The sequence below is a fragment of the Parasteatoda tepidariorum genome, chromosome 8 (genome assembly GCF_982258835.1).
Source record: "Parasteatoda tepidariorum strain Cologne lab strain chromosome 8, Ptep-v5.0, whole genome shotgun sequence".
NCBI lineage: Eukaryota > Metazoa > Arthropoda > Arachnida > Araneae > Theridiidae > Parasteatoda > Parasteatoda tepidariorum.
The window spans coordinates 42,679,389-42,691,625 of NC_141762.1; the positions used below are offsets into that span (position 1 = coordinate 42,679,389).

At 31.3% G+C, this 12,237-nt stretch overlaps 1 long non-coding RNA gene across 3 annotated transcripts; it reads right to left on the reverse strand.

The window, feature by feature from the left end:
• Window positions 1–4,326: 4,326 nt before the first annotated feature.
• On the reverse strand, window positions 4,327–10,400 carry LOC147806107 (uncharacterized). 3 transcript variants are annotated; one of them, XR_015428717.1, is made up of 4 exons: window positions 10,102–10,400; window positions 5,996–6,167; window positions 5,793–5,889; window positions 4,327–4,487 (listed from the first exon to the last, which is right to left on the reverse strand). It is a non-coding gene; the product is annotated as an uncharacterized LOC147806107 (long non-coding RNA). The 3 variants fall into 3 exon arrangements; XR_015428718.1 differs by lacking the exon at window positions 10,102–10,400 and adding an exon at window positions 9,071–9,542; XR_015428719.1 differs by lacking the exon at window positions 10,102–10,400 and adding an exon at window positions 8,445–9,035.
• Window positions 10,401–12,237: the final 1,837 nt, after the last annotated feature.

A 12,237-nucleotide genomic window follows, 5' to 3' on the forward strand; every position in this document is an offset into this window, starting at 1 on the left:
CAAGGCTTGTTTTAGTGAGCGGTGGAAGCGCTAGACCATTCCATTGCTGGCTGGGTGGTACGGAGATGTGCGAATTTGTTGAGTGCCCAATATTTGAGCTAATGACGTGAAAAACGATGACTGAAATTGTCTTCCTTGGTCTGTGGTGATTCTTGAAGTCACACCAAATCGAGCAATCCAATGCTCAACAAAAGCTCGAGCTACAGTTTCAGCTGTAATATCCGCCAGTGGTACTGCTTCTGCCCATCTGGTGTATCTGTCGATGCACGTAAACAAGTAACTGTTACCATTAGAGGGTGGCAGGGGTTTGACCAGGTCAAGGTGTATATGGTCGAACCTTGCTGAAGGTGGTATGAATGGCTGGATAGGACTACGAGTGTGTCGGGTGACTTTGGATCTCTGGCAGTCTAGGAAGCTTCTGGTCCATTCGACTATATCTTTGGCGATAGCAGGCCAAACGTATCTGTCCATGACAAGTTTTTTGGTGGCTCTAACACCAGGATGGGATAGGTTATGGAACGCAAAGAAAATAGGTTTCCTAAACTGAACAGGGACATATGGTCTAACTTTTTGCTTGGTAGAGTCACAAATTATGTGCAGTCCATTCGTCAGATATAATGACTGGAAGCTTAGCGAGCACTTTTTATCACTCAGAAGAGCTTGAAGTTCAGTGTCACTTTTTTGAGCTATAGCCAGTTCATCAAAGTTTACAGGTGGCTCACTACCAATTTGCTGAATTCTGGATAACGTGTCGGCAACTGCATTGTTCTCTCCAGAGACATGTCTGATGTCCGTACTGAATTGAGATATGAAGTCCAGATGCCTGAGTTGGCGCGGGGAACATGTGTCAGAATTTTTAGTACAAGCATATGTTAAAGGTCGATGATCAGTGTAAATAATGAAGCATTGCCCTTCAAGAAGATGTCTAAAATGTTTTACGCCCGCGTCTATTGCAAGGAGCTCCCTATCATAAGTACTATAATTAGTTTCGGTTTTTGCTAACTTACGAGAAAAGAAAGCAAGAGGTTTAGGACCTTCAGGAAAATGTGAATGGACAACAGCACCGATAGAGAAAGTGGAAGCATCAACCATTAGAGAAATTTTATTTTCGGGTGTATGATGCGTTAAAGTTGTTGCATTAATCAACTCTTTTTTGCATTTTTCGAAGGCTAGTAGAGAATTCTCATCCCAGGGAACAGGACGTTTGTCGTTTTTCTTCGAATCCCTAAGAAACTCATTTAAGGGGGTCGGTGCTTCAGCAGTTTTTGGTATAAACCGCCTATAGAAGTTAATCATTGCTAAAAAGCGTCTCAGTTGAGATATTGTCTCGGGTTTGAGAAATTTAGAAATTACCTCGACTTTGTCAGGAAGTGGCTTAACGCCTTTAGTAGTTATCAAACAGCCTAAGAACTTTACGGAGGATTTACCCAATACACATTTATCAGGGTTTAGCTCAAGGCCAAAGTCCCGTAAGCGTGAAAATATTTTGTGTAAGTGTTCTACGTGTTCTTCTTCTGAAGTAGAAGCAATGAGTATGTCATCAAAATAAGGGATGCAAAAGTCAAACGGAACTAATACTTGATGTATGAATTTTTGAAAAGTCTGACCTGCGTTCCGGAGTCCGAATGGCATTGCTGTATATTCAAAGAGGCCAAAAGGTGTCGTTACAGCTGTTTTGGGTATATCTGGGGGATAGATTGCAATTTGGTGGTAAACTCGGGCAAGGTCTAGGGTTGAGAATACCTTTTTTCCAAAAAGATTTTGAGTGCAGTCCTGGTTGTGAGGGACAGGATAGCGATCAGGAACAGTGATCGAATTTAGACGACGGTAATCGCCTCATGGTCGATAATCACCTTTTGATTTCCTTACAACATGAAGAGGACTAGCCCAAGGACTTTTCGACGGCTGAAGAATACCTTGAGAAATCAAGTATTCGAACTCTTTCCGGACAGCGTTTAAAATGTTAGGTGCCAGACGACGAGGTTTCGAGAAAACTGGCGGGCCTTTAGTCTCAATGTGATGATAGGTTTTGTTTGGGAAGTCAACATTATTGTTTTGCGATGGGTTAATTAACTCTGGATACTGGCGCAAGATATCGTTGAATTTTGAATCGCCCAAAAGAATTGAAATATTGGTGAAATCCGAAGGAAAATGTCCACGAGAAGGCAATTTTGTTACGGCATCAATCAAACAATTATTTTTAACAGCAACCAATAGATTAAATTTTTTTAGAAAATCAGCACCTATAATAGGCTGATTGACGTCAGCAATGATGAACGGCCATGTAAAATTGCGGCGCAAATTTAGGTCTAATTTTAATAATTTAGTGCCATACGTTTTTATGACTGTGCCGTTGGCAGCATACAATGTCAATGTTTCGCGAGTAGTGGGAAGGGTTGTTTTGCTTTTTGGCAAAACGCTGACGTCTGCACCAGTATCGATGAGAAATTTAAATTTAGAAGAAGGATCGGCCAAGAGAATTCGATTTATGAGGCGGTCGCCTGTGTGGCCATCACACGATCGCCTAACTAGTTTGTTGAAAAATTACATGGCTGAGTACACTTTTTGGCATTTTCGCCAAAGTTAGTGTGATAAAAGCATTTGCCATTAGCAGGTTCTTTAAATTTTTTAAAACGGGTTCTAGAGCTGCTACGTTTGCGAAAATGATTTGGAGCTGGGCTGCGCGATCTTTTGACAAAAGCAGTTAACTCATTAACTTGCTGTGTCAATTGAGCAACTTGTTGTTCTAATCGAGAGGTGTGGGAATTAGAAGTAGCGGCAACAGAATTAACTCCCTGATGAATAGAGAGATCATTAATCTTGCCTGCCACAGTGGCTAACTGATCTAAATCTTCGCTAAGAGCGGCCAAAATTGTTTGTGTCCCATTAGGTAGCCGACCAAGTCACAATGATTTTAAAAGAGTATCGCCTACGTTGTCACCTGCGAGTGAACGCATTCTCGTTTAAAGCTGGGATGGTCGTTGGTCCCCTAACTCTAAACCTTGTAGTAAAGTTCTTATTTTAGATGCTTCGCTTTTAGAGTGTAACTCTACTAAACGTTTTTTAAGTGCTTCATATTTATCATTCTCAGGGGGCTTTAACACTAAATCACTAACGGAATTTAAAATGTCCGATTCAACAGCAGAAAGCACATGGTTAAATTTGGTTATATCCCCAGATAGCAATATAAGGTTTTTTTCACCCAACAAAAACCTTTTCATGTAAACCTAAAAAGGGTTTTTATACGGTTTACATGTAAACCCTCTAACCTTAAAACGAGGTCTGCGACAATCTGCTCTATTCTACGCACATTACCCTAATCCAAAACCTTGGAAAAAAACCTTCTACATAACAACCATAAAACGAGGTTGTCTTAAGGTTTTCAAGCGGGAAAAAAACCTTGAATAAAGCTAGTTCTAAGATGAAAATCATCTTAAATCTACGTAATTATAAGGTTTTCGTTTGCAGCGTTTCGTATGTTCAGCTAAAATCTACCTTGTCATGAGATTTTCATTGACAATGCAATTTAATACTATTGCTAGTGTACGTCAGCTAAAACGTCATTCTGAACGTGATGTCATCTCTCCCACGATTGTATGACAGCGCGTTTTATTATTTGTTTTATATTTTTCTTCTTATAGCTTCTCAGTCCGAGGTAAATTCTCCTTTCCATCAATTTTGCTTGATTATTTTGGGGGAAATAGTCATTTTTAATCAGTCTAACTTACTTTGCTGTAAGAACTGAGCGAAAAAATTCCAAATATTTCTTCTTTGAGCTAAAAAAGAATGTTTGCATATTTCCCTACTTATAAGAAATTTCCTTGTTCATGAAGTTTATAAATATTGTTTTTATATTTAAATTTAAAACTCACTTCTTTAATACTGATTTTTATTTTAAAGTTCCTGTTAAAATTGATAATCACCAGGAAGTCATTAAAAATGATAAAAATTAAGATTTAAATGCTAAAATAGTTCAAATTTTTGTTCAACAAAATAAGAATGTTAAAAATATTTGAATTTTTTTTTTGCAACGCTTATATTTTAAATCAATAAATTGGACACACAGAAAAATTACCTTAATTTTTAAGTATATAACAGGATAAAACAAAATTTAAACATTTAATTCATAGTGCTAACAACTGGCATTAATATTATTTTCTTTGATATTATGGAAAAGCATTTTTTTTTTGTCTAGATAAATGGGACACTTCTTAAAATATTATCTATAGAAAATAAAAGCCAGTTTTTATAGTTTGTAGCTCAAATAGGTTAAAAATTTCTCAAAAACAATTGGATTTCAAATATAGAAAATACAATAGCAATAAATAGATTTTTAAACAAATATTTATTCCATAAATAATTGTTGTATCAAATAAAAAATTACACATCAATATAAAAATAAAAAATATGTCGAAGCAAAAATAAAAAATGAAGTTGTCAAACATTCAGAACATTCAGCAACTTAGGTTATTCCAGCTCTCGTTTCCCTGAAAAATAAAATGGGAAAATTTACATCAGTGGAATTGAAACTACACTGTAAAAACAAACAGAAACCCTGTATTAATCATATTATAGAAGATCTCTGATTAGTAGAAAATTTCTTCGTGCTACTGGAAAAAAAAATAGTAAATGAATTTTTTTGAAACAAAAACTGTTAAAAAAATCTTTGTAAATAAGATTTTTTCTTCCTGCATATCAGATCACACACAGTTCGGTAAAAGTCTGTACAGTTGATATCTAAAATTTTAATTTGATTGTGGATCAAGAGATGGTGTTTATCATAGAAATTAGAATTGTGGTTGTCTTGTCATCTCATGAGAAGCGAGAGAACTTCATGTCCATTATGTGTGTTGATCATTGTAAAGGGTTGTGGAAAACAGGTTTCGTTGTTCTCTGGCTTGAGCTGAACTTGTTGAATATAATGTTTGTTGTTATTTCGATATCAAAGTTTTTAGTCGTCGAAGAGTAAAGACTTTGAACAAACCAAATAAATATGCATAATAATTCAGATCAAAACATTTTACAGTAAATTTTTTTTTTTTTTGTAATTTGAAAAAAAAGGTAATTTTTTTATAGAAATATCTATAGGAAAACTACAAAAAACTTTTTTAACAGATTTTTTTAGTGAAATACGAGGAAAAAAAACAATTGCACCAGAATCTGTCTATGAAGTTATACTGTGACTCCGTTAATAATTTAAACATGAAACTAATCAATAAAAATAAATAAAAGTATTCGCGCATCCTGTCCATATACAATAAAATAATAAGTCTACTCCTGAGTTTGTTTGCGTGCCTACTTGTAAGCATTTCAGAGCTACAGAATTTAGTTTGATTTTAAATTTCCACATGAATTCGCTAAATTCATAGAGTAATTTTTAAAATTTTGATCGGATTTCATTTTACAGTAAATTTAAGATTTTCAAATATTTTTATAAGATTATCATTTAACTGTTATTGGAATTTTTATATTAATTTAAATGTAATATCACACATAATTAATAAATAATAACAGGTATTTTTATTACCATTAATGAATTATTAACAATGAAAAAAAATTTCTTAAAAGTATATATTTTTAAACGTCACTACGAAAAGATTTTACACAAATAAAACTCTTCATTTTTTTTTCATAATTTATAATTGCCAATAATTTAAAATATCAACTACAAGTTTCTTTTTATATATAAAGAAAAATATATATTAATGAACTAAAATTATATATTAATTATATATTAATGTACTATTAAATTTATCTGCTCAATAATATTTTAAAAACAAAATAAAACATACCTTCTCCTTTTTCTAAATTTGGCTTGTGAAAGCCAGTCACTTAAGGCTTCTTTAAAATAGTTTTCTTTAAATGTATCAAAAGACTGGATGCAAACATCTAAAAAAAGTGAATAAATGCGAATGAAATTTTATAATTCTTCTGTATATATATATATATATATATATATATATATATATATATATATATATATATTATTAGTTACCTCTAATCATCTTGTTAATGTCAGTCTTTTCAAAAGAGTTTTTCAATTGTCCACTTTTACTTTTTCCAGTTAAACTGTAGCAGATGGCCACCTCATCTGTTATTAACCTTCTAAGAAGATTTGCCACAAAGGCCATACAGTCTTTACCATGGCAGCTAAACATGAAATCTTTCTAAAAAATATATAACATTTCTAATTCTTTCATTTTCTGATGGAAATCCAATTTTTTTTTCTTGTTCAATGAAAAAGTTGTGTATTGAGTAGAAATTTCCGTACGAAATTACAAAAATGTGAAACGCTCAGTCGGATTAAGAAAATTTTTAAAGTACTTAATTGATATAGAAAAACAAGCAATTTTTCAAACAAAATTACTTAAGTGAATAGCGTTGGGTAGAGGACTCAAGAATTGCCCTTCAATTTACAAAAAAGAAAATCTTTGACACTTTTTTAATTTTAGAAAAAAATTCAACATTGTACCAGATAATTAGCGTAGAAATATAACGTTAAATCTCGTTTTATTTTAAAATTTTGTTTTTTCTTCAAAAATACAGGAAACAATTGACAATTTTTCAGAATCAGATGGTCAAATAAAATTTTAATGCATTTAAATGAATATGAAAACAGGGCATTAAATTGCAGATTACAGACAAATTCAATACTATCTAATACTTAGATACAGTTGGGGTTATCCGTGGTATTTTACTAATGATTGCAGAAACTGCTCCTGACTGAGTATTTTATTACACGGTAATGATTAGTGGTTTATAATAACAGAGTATTATTATGAACCACTTAAAACAGGATTAAAAAAGGTAGTTCCCTAAAATAATAAATCTGTTGTTCTAAACCAGGGGTTTCCAACTTAGATGAGGCCGGGGGCCACAATTAAAAACACAAATCAAATGGCGGGTCGCAACTTTATCAAAATTTTATACAGGACTCTTTTATGTTTGAAGGAACATTAAATATTTCTGTCAGATTTTTACCAAGCTGTACAAAACAAAACTATTGAATTACAAATTAAAATAAGAAGTAGATTTTTAAAAATATCAAACTGCATATTAAATGATTCGGGCTACAATAACTTTAATGTGCAGCTATGTATTAAACAATTGATGTGCAACAGATATCAAGGTGTTAAGACATAAAACTTATACAGTAGCACACAAAATGTTCAATGAGAAAATTGAGGTTTGTCTACTGCAATCACCTGATAATAGATATTTGCATTTTAAATTTAAAATTTATAAATGTGTTCGTAAATATTTTCGCCGAAATTGAGTGGTTTCAAAAAGTTAAAACGGAGAATTTCTTCGAGAAAATTTCTGATACATACATGCTAAATTATATTCACAAAATACAAAAAAAAAAAAAAAAAGTGAAATAAAAAAGAGCAACATTCACGATTATTTTTGTATTTGAATAAATATTTTCTTGAATGCAAAACCTGAGAAATAAATATTTTTGCACCGCTGGTATGTAAAATTTCATTGAAACGAAGAAATTAGGTTTTTGTTAACGAGAAAAGTATTCTAAACCCATACAGATTTTGTACGAAAATTTCCCGCAAAAAAAAAATAACAACTAATATATTTTAGTTCGCGGGCCACGAAAAAAGGCTTCGCGGGCCGGATGCGGCCCCCGGACCGCCAGTTGGAAACCGCTGTTCTAAACCGTGACCCAAACTTGGTTCAAGGGCCTTATCTTAAATATGCTAATTTATTATTGTAGACTACATTTTAAATTATAAAACCAGACAACAATAAAAAAGTGTTTCGTTGAAAAAACATGCCTCCTTTTAGTAGGATTTCATTTCCTGCCTTTAAATTGGTTGTCGTCACAATATTAAAAATATGGTTCCAATAGTTTAGGTAGGAGAGGGATCGAAAGTTTGGGTCAACCTTTAATGTCAATTTAATTCTTTGCGTATTTCACGTTCAAATAAATCTAAACTTTTTTCGCAAAATTATAAAATTCATTTAACCAAAACTAATTCTGGCAAAAAAAATTAATAATTAATTTTTTATTTTAATTAATATCGGTCGAAAAGTTTCTGAGTTGTTAGTTACACAATCTAAATACCCATTTAATAAACGTAATTAATTTAAGCGACGGTGTGCATGCATCCCGATAAGACGTTTAGTCTGAATTCGCGCACTAGCTAGTCGGGAAGGGGTTAACATTTCGATTTATGATGACTTCCTATCAGCCAATAATGTGGCAATAAATTGTGCTAATAGTGGACAGAAAGCGATTAAAATATGTTTTGACATATAGCACAGAGTTCCAATTCTAAATTGAACATTCCTGCTACTAGGAAAAAAAGTCACATTTTCGATAGAAGATTATTCCTATAAGCAATAAATTCTACTTATAGTGGTTAGAAAACGAATAAAACACATATTATTCTGTCTAGAAATTAATGAGCTTAAGCTAATTGGAAAGTTACCGAAATTTAAATTGCAATCTTCTAGCCTTAAATAAACTCGAAAGTGCGCGAAGAAAGCATTATAAATGCTACGTTTGGCAAAACTCAGATTCAAACACACACAGTAATACACAGTTTGGATTTTAAAATCCTGATAAGTAGTCTGAAGCGTCATAAAAATTTTAATATGAATAAATCTCCAATTTGGGAAATATAATTTTTATTAGTTGAGCTATATTTTCATATTAATGCAAGTTTAATTAACGCTAGTATTAATTTCATTTTTTAATAGTTATTTAAATTGTACTTTTTGCTTTTTTTTTGCAATGTCTCTGGAACTATTTACATGAATCTTCAGGCAACGCGTACATCCAAAAAAAATTAATGTCAAATAATAATAAGAGTAATAAATTAAAATATTGATAGTTAAATTTAAATTATAGTTTCAGTGTTTACTTAAAATTTATTGAAATTAAGAAGAGAGCATAATAATCAATGTCCCTTAGGTTGTGTCGTCCCAAGCATAAATTTAAGTTTTAGATTTCTAAGTTAAATGGTAATATTAATTGATAATCTTAAAAAAAATAACAATACGTAAATTAAATACTTAATAATGAAAATGAAATACAATCAAACGGTGTACCTACTTTCTTTAACTCGAATATCTTTAACTTGAAACAATATAACAGAATGTCAATAAAACTTAAACTCCAATTTCAATTTTAATTGCGAAAGCAAACTCCAAGAGTGATAATGATCACCAGCAGTAATATTCGTGCTTTGTTGCGCATGACGTAAGTTTTTAAGACAGTATTATTGGATGGAGGGGAATCAGGTTTACAATAATTTTCTAATGTTAAATTTAGTGAGATTGTTTCTTTTTTCTTTTTATTATTATTTTTAATCGAATGAGAATTTTGAAGTTTGAACATAAAGTATTGCCTTAAAGTTTCAGTACAGCAGGGCTAATAGAAGTTTTTCTAGTTTTTTAAAGAACTTTTTTTCAAAGTTTATTTATTGCTTTTCCGTTTTCATTTTATGTATTTTAGATATATAGTTGTTAGCTAATACAAATAAGACGTTAAAAGGAAAAGTAGAGATTTAAAAGACCAGATTTTTTAAACGAATTGAGTAAAATTTAATTAAGCTGACTTTTAGCCTCCCCTCCTCCTTCAGAAAAACGTGTTTTTTCTTATATCACTTCCTTTTACATTTTAATACTAATTTTTTATTTTCAACAGTGTTTTGTTGAAAATGCATATAAAAAAAATTTTCACTCTGAAAAACTGATGCAAATTATCAGCAATGGTTAAACATTTACGTACCTGTTAACTCATAAACTTTTTAGAGAAAGCATTTTACTGTAGTTGCAAATTGTTTGATTGTCAGTTTGACAAATTTATTTCAAAATTATATGTAAAATCTCTACGTACAAATAACATATCTACAAGACTTGATTGTAATTGAATAATACCAAAACTAAACATTCAAACAATTATTTATTTACACCTCATATAAATGATATTAAATACAATTCTTCATGCTTGAAACCTTTTAATTTTGAACCCAATCTAGGAGACAATGGAATACATTTGTCAAGTATTAAGACCATCTTGTGCTTTTATGAAAATTTGTTTCGATAAAATTTCACCACATTTGCGTTCAGGAAATCTCTTACTGTTAGCCCGACGTCAAAGGGATCTCTCACACCAGGATGAGTTGGCCGCTTGCGTCATTTTTTGTCGCTGCTGGTAGACTGGGGCTGACCATCAGTTAGTTATATACAATTCAACTAGTCGCTGTCCAGAATTAGGTGTCGATTACAATTGTAATTTATTCTAAATAATGATTGAACAAAAATAAATTACTAGAAATCAAAAACGATTACAAGCATTAATTACATTAGAAAAATGCTAATACAATTTAATTAGCTATTTTGTTTTCGATAAAGAAAAGAAATTCTTGAATATAATTTTATAAATAAATAAATTTTATTCCTCAAAAATAAAATAATCAGCATTTATAACTTTTTAATTTCACGGTTAAATTGTAAATAAAGTACTAAAAATAAAAACACTATATGAATAAAAAATAAGATTTATAAATATACAGATACATCCACTAATGCACTTAATATATTTTTAACTCTACCAAGTGAAATAGAGTTGAAAAATTCAACCTTATAACATTGATCGCAAAAACTGCAATTGATATTATTGAAATTTTATACAGTGTGCAAAAATTTAACGGACCATCCTGAATAACTTTTTATCTAATGATCAGATCTTCACGTTGTAGGACTATAATCTCAAAAATGCTTATTACTTAGTGCAGACGATATTTTAAGTTACGAAATCAGACAAAAATCGTACTTTCTCTAAATAATTTCTTTTTCTCTCCAACTGATTTAGATTTCTGACCCCCAAAATCTAGAGGTTAGCCGCAATCAAGGAAATATGGTCTAAATAGTTTGGCCAGGAGCGCGGTCCAACAGTTGATTCCCATAATGTTAATTTTACTTTTTGCGTATTTCACCATATTTCAAGAGCTTTTTAAGCGAATTGAAAAATATTTGCACACAATTATGAAATTCGTTTATCCATTATGTTATGGAAGAAGTATATTTTAGTAAATATTTTTATTATTGTTTTATAAAGTAATAGTCAGAAAAATTTTAAATTATGAGGTATGTATTTTTTTACATCCTTTAGAAATAGGTAATTTTACATGGCAAAATATAAAATTTGAGCAAAATCGGTTAAATTGTTTCTGAGAAATCGAATTTTAAATATACGCAGGAACAATTCAACCGATTAGCTCAACTTTGTGTTTTGCCATGCAAAATTACCTACATTAAAATTTAATAAGAAGTTGTATGCCTTACAATTCAAAATTTTTCCAGCTATTATTTAATAACATAATAAAAAATAATAAATGCCTACGAAAAATAATTTTTTGCGTGTAATTATCTTTAGAATAACGAATTTTTAAATTCTGCTCAAAATTTTTCAACTTGTTTAAAAAGATCTGGATATATCGCGAAAGACGCAAAAAGTAAAATTACAATTAAGGGATCCAAACTTTGGATCGCTCTCCTGATCAAACAATGTGGACCATATTCCCCAGACTGCGGCAACCCACTATATTTTGGGGGTTCAAAATCTAAATGCGTCTGAAAAAAGGTATGTTTATTCAGAGAAAGTAAAATTTTGCGCCTGATTTCGTAAGTTAAAATATCGTCTGCATTAATTAGCCTATGCCATCCCTTCGAACCATTAAAATTGAGTCACAAAACGTGAAGATCCGGTCATTAGATCAAAATTTATTCAGGGAGGTCTGTTTCTTATTTTGCACACTATACAGTGAGTTTTGTACGCAAAAAGTTTTTAAATTCACTCCTAAGATATGATGAAATAAAGCTATGGGTCTAGGCTTTGAATCTACCCAGCTTTAGAGCAGGTACCAGCTTGTCGTGGAAATAAAAACGGAAGGTGCGCGATGCTGATTTTATAGTCACCATCACGCCGTTAGTCACAAATCGTGGACCATCTAGTTCACAAGGGACTGTTGGGCGAATTTTTTGTATATTTTTTGTATCGAATATTTTAAATAAAATTCTCTTGGTGCGGATATTTTAGTGCTATACCATAATTAGGTCTGCAATGAGGTAAAATAAACGAGAATAGGCCACACATTTTGAAGGAACCGCAACGCATAGGACCCCTAAAGACAATTTTTAAAAAAAATTTTAATTTCTGAAGAAAAAAAATATTGAAGATCAAAATGAAATTTTTTTAAATTTTATTCATTTTTA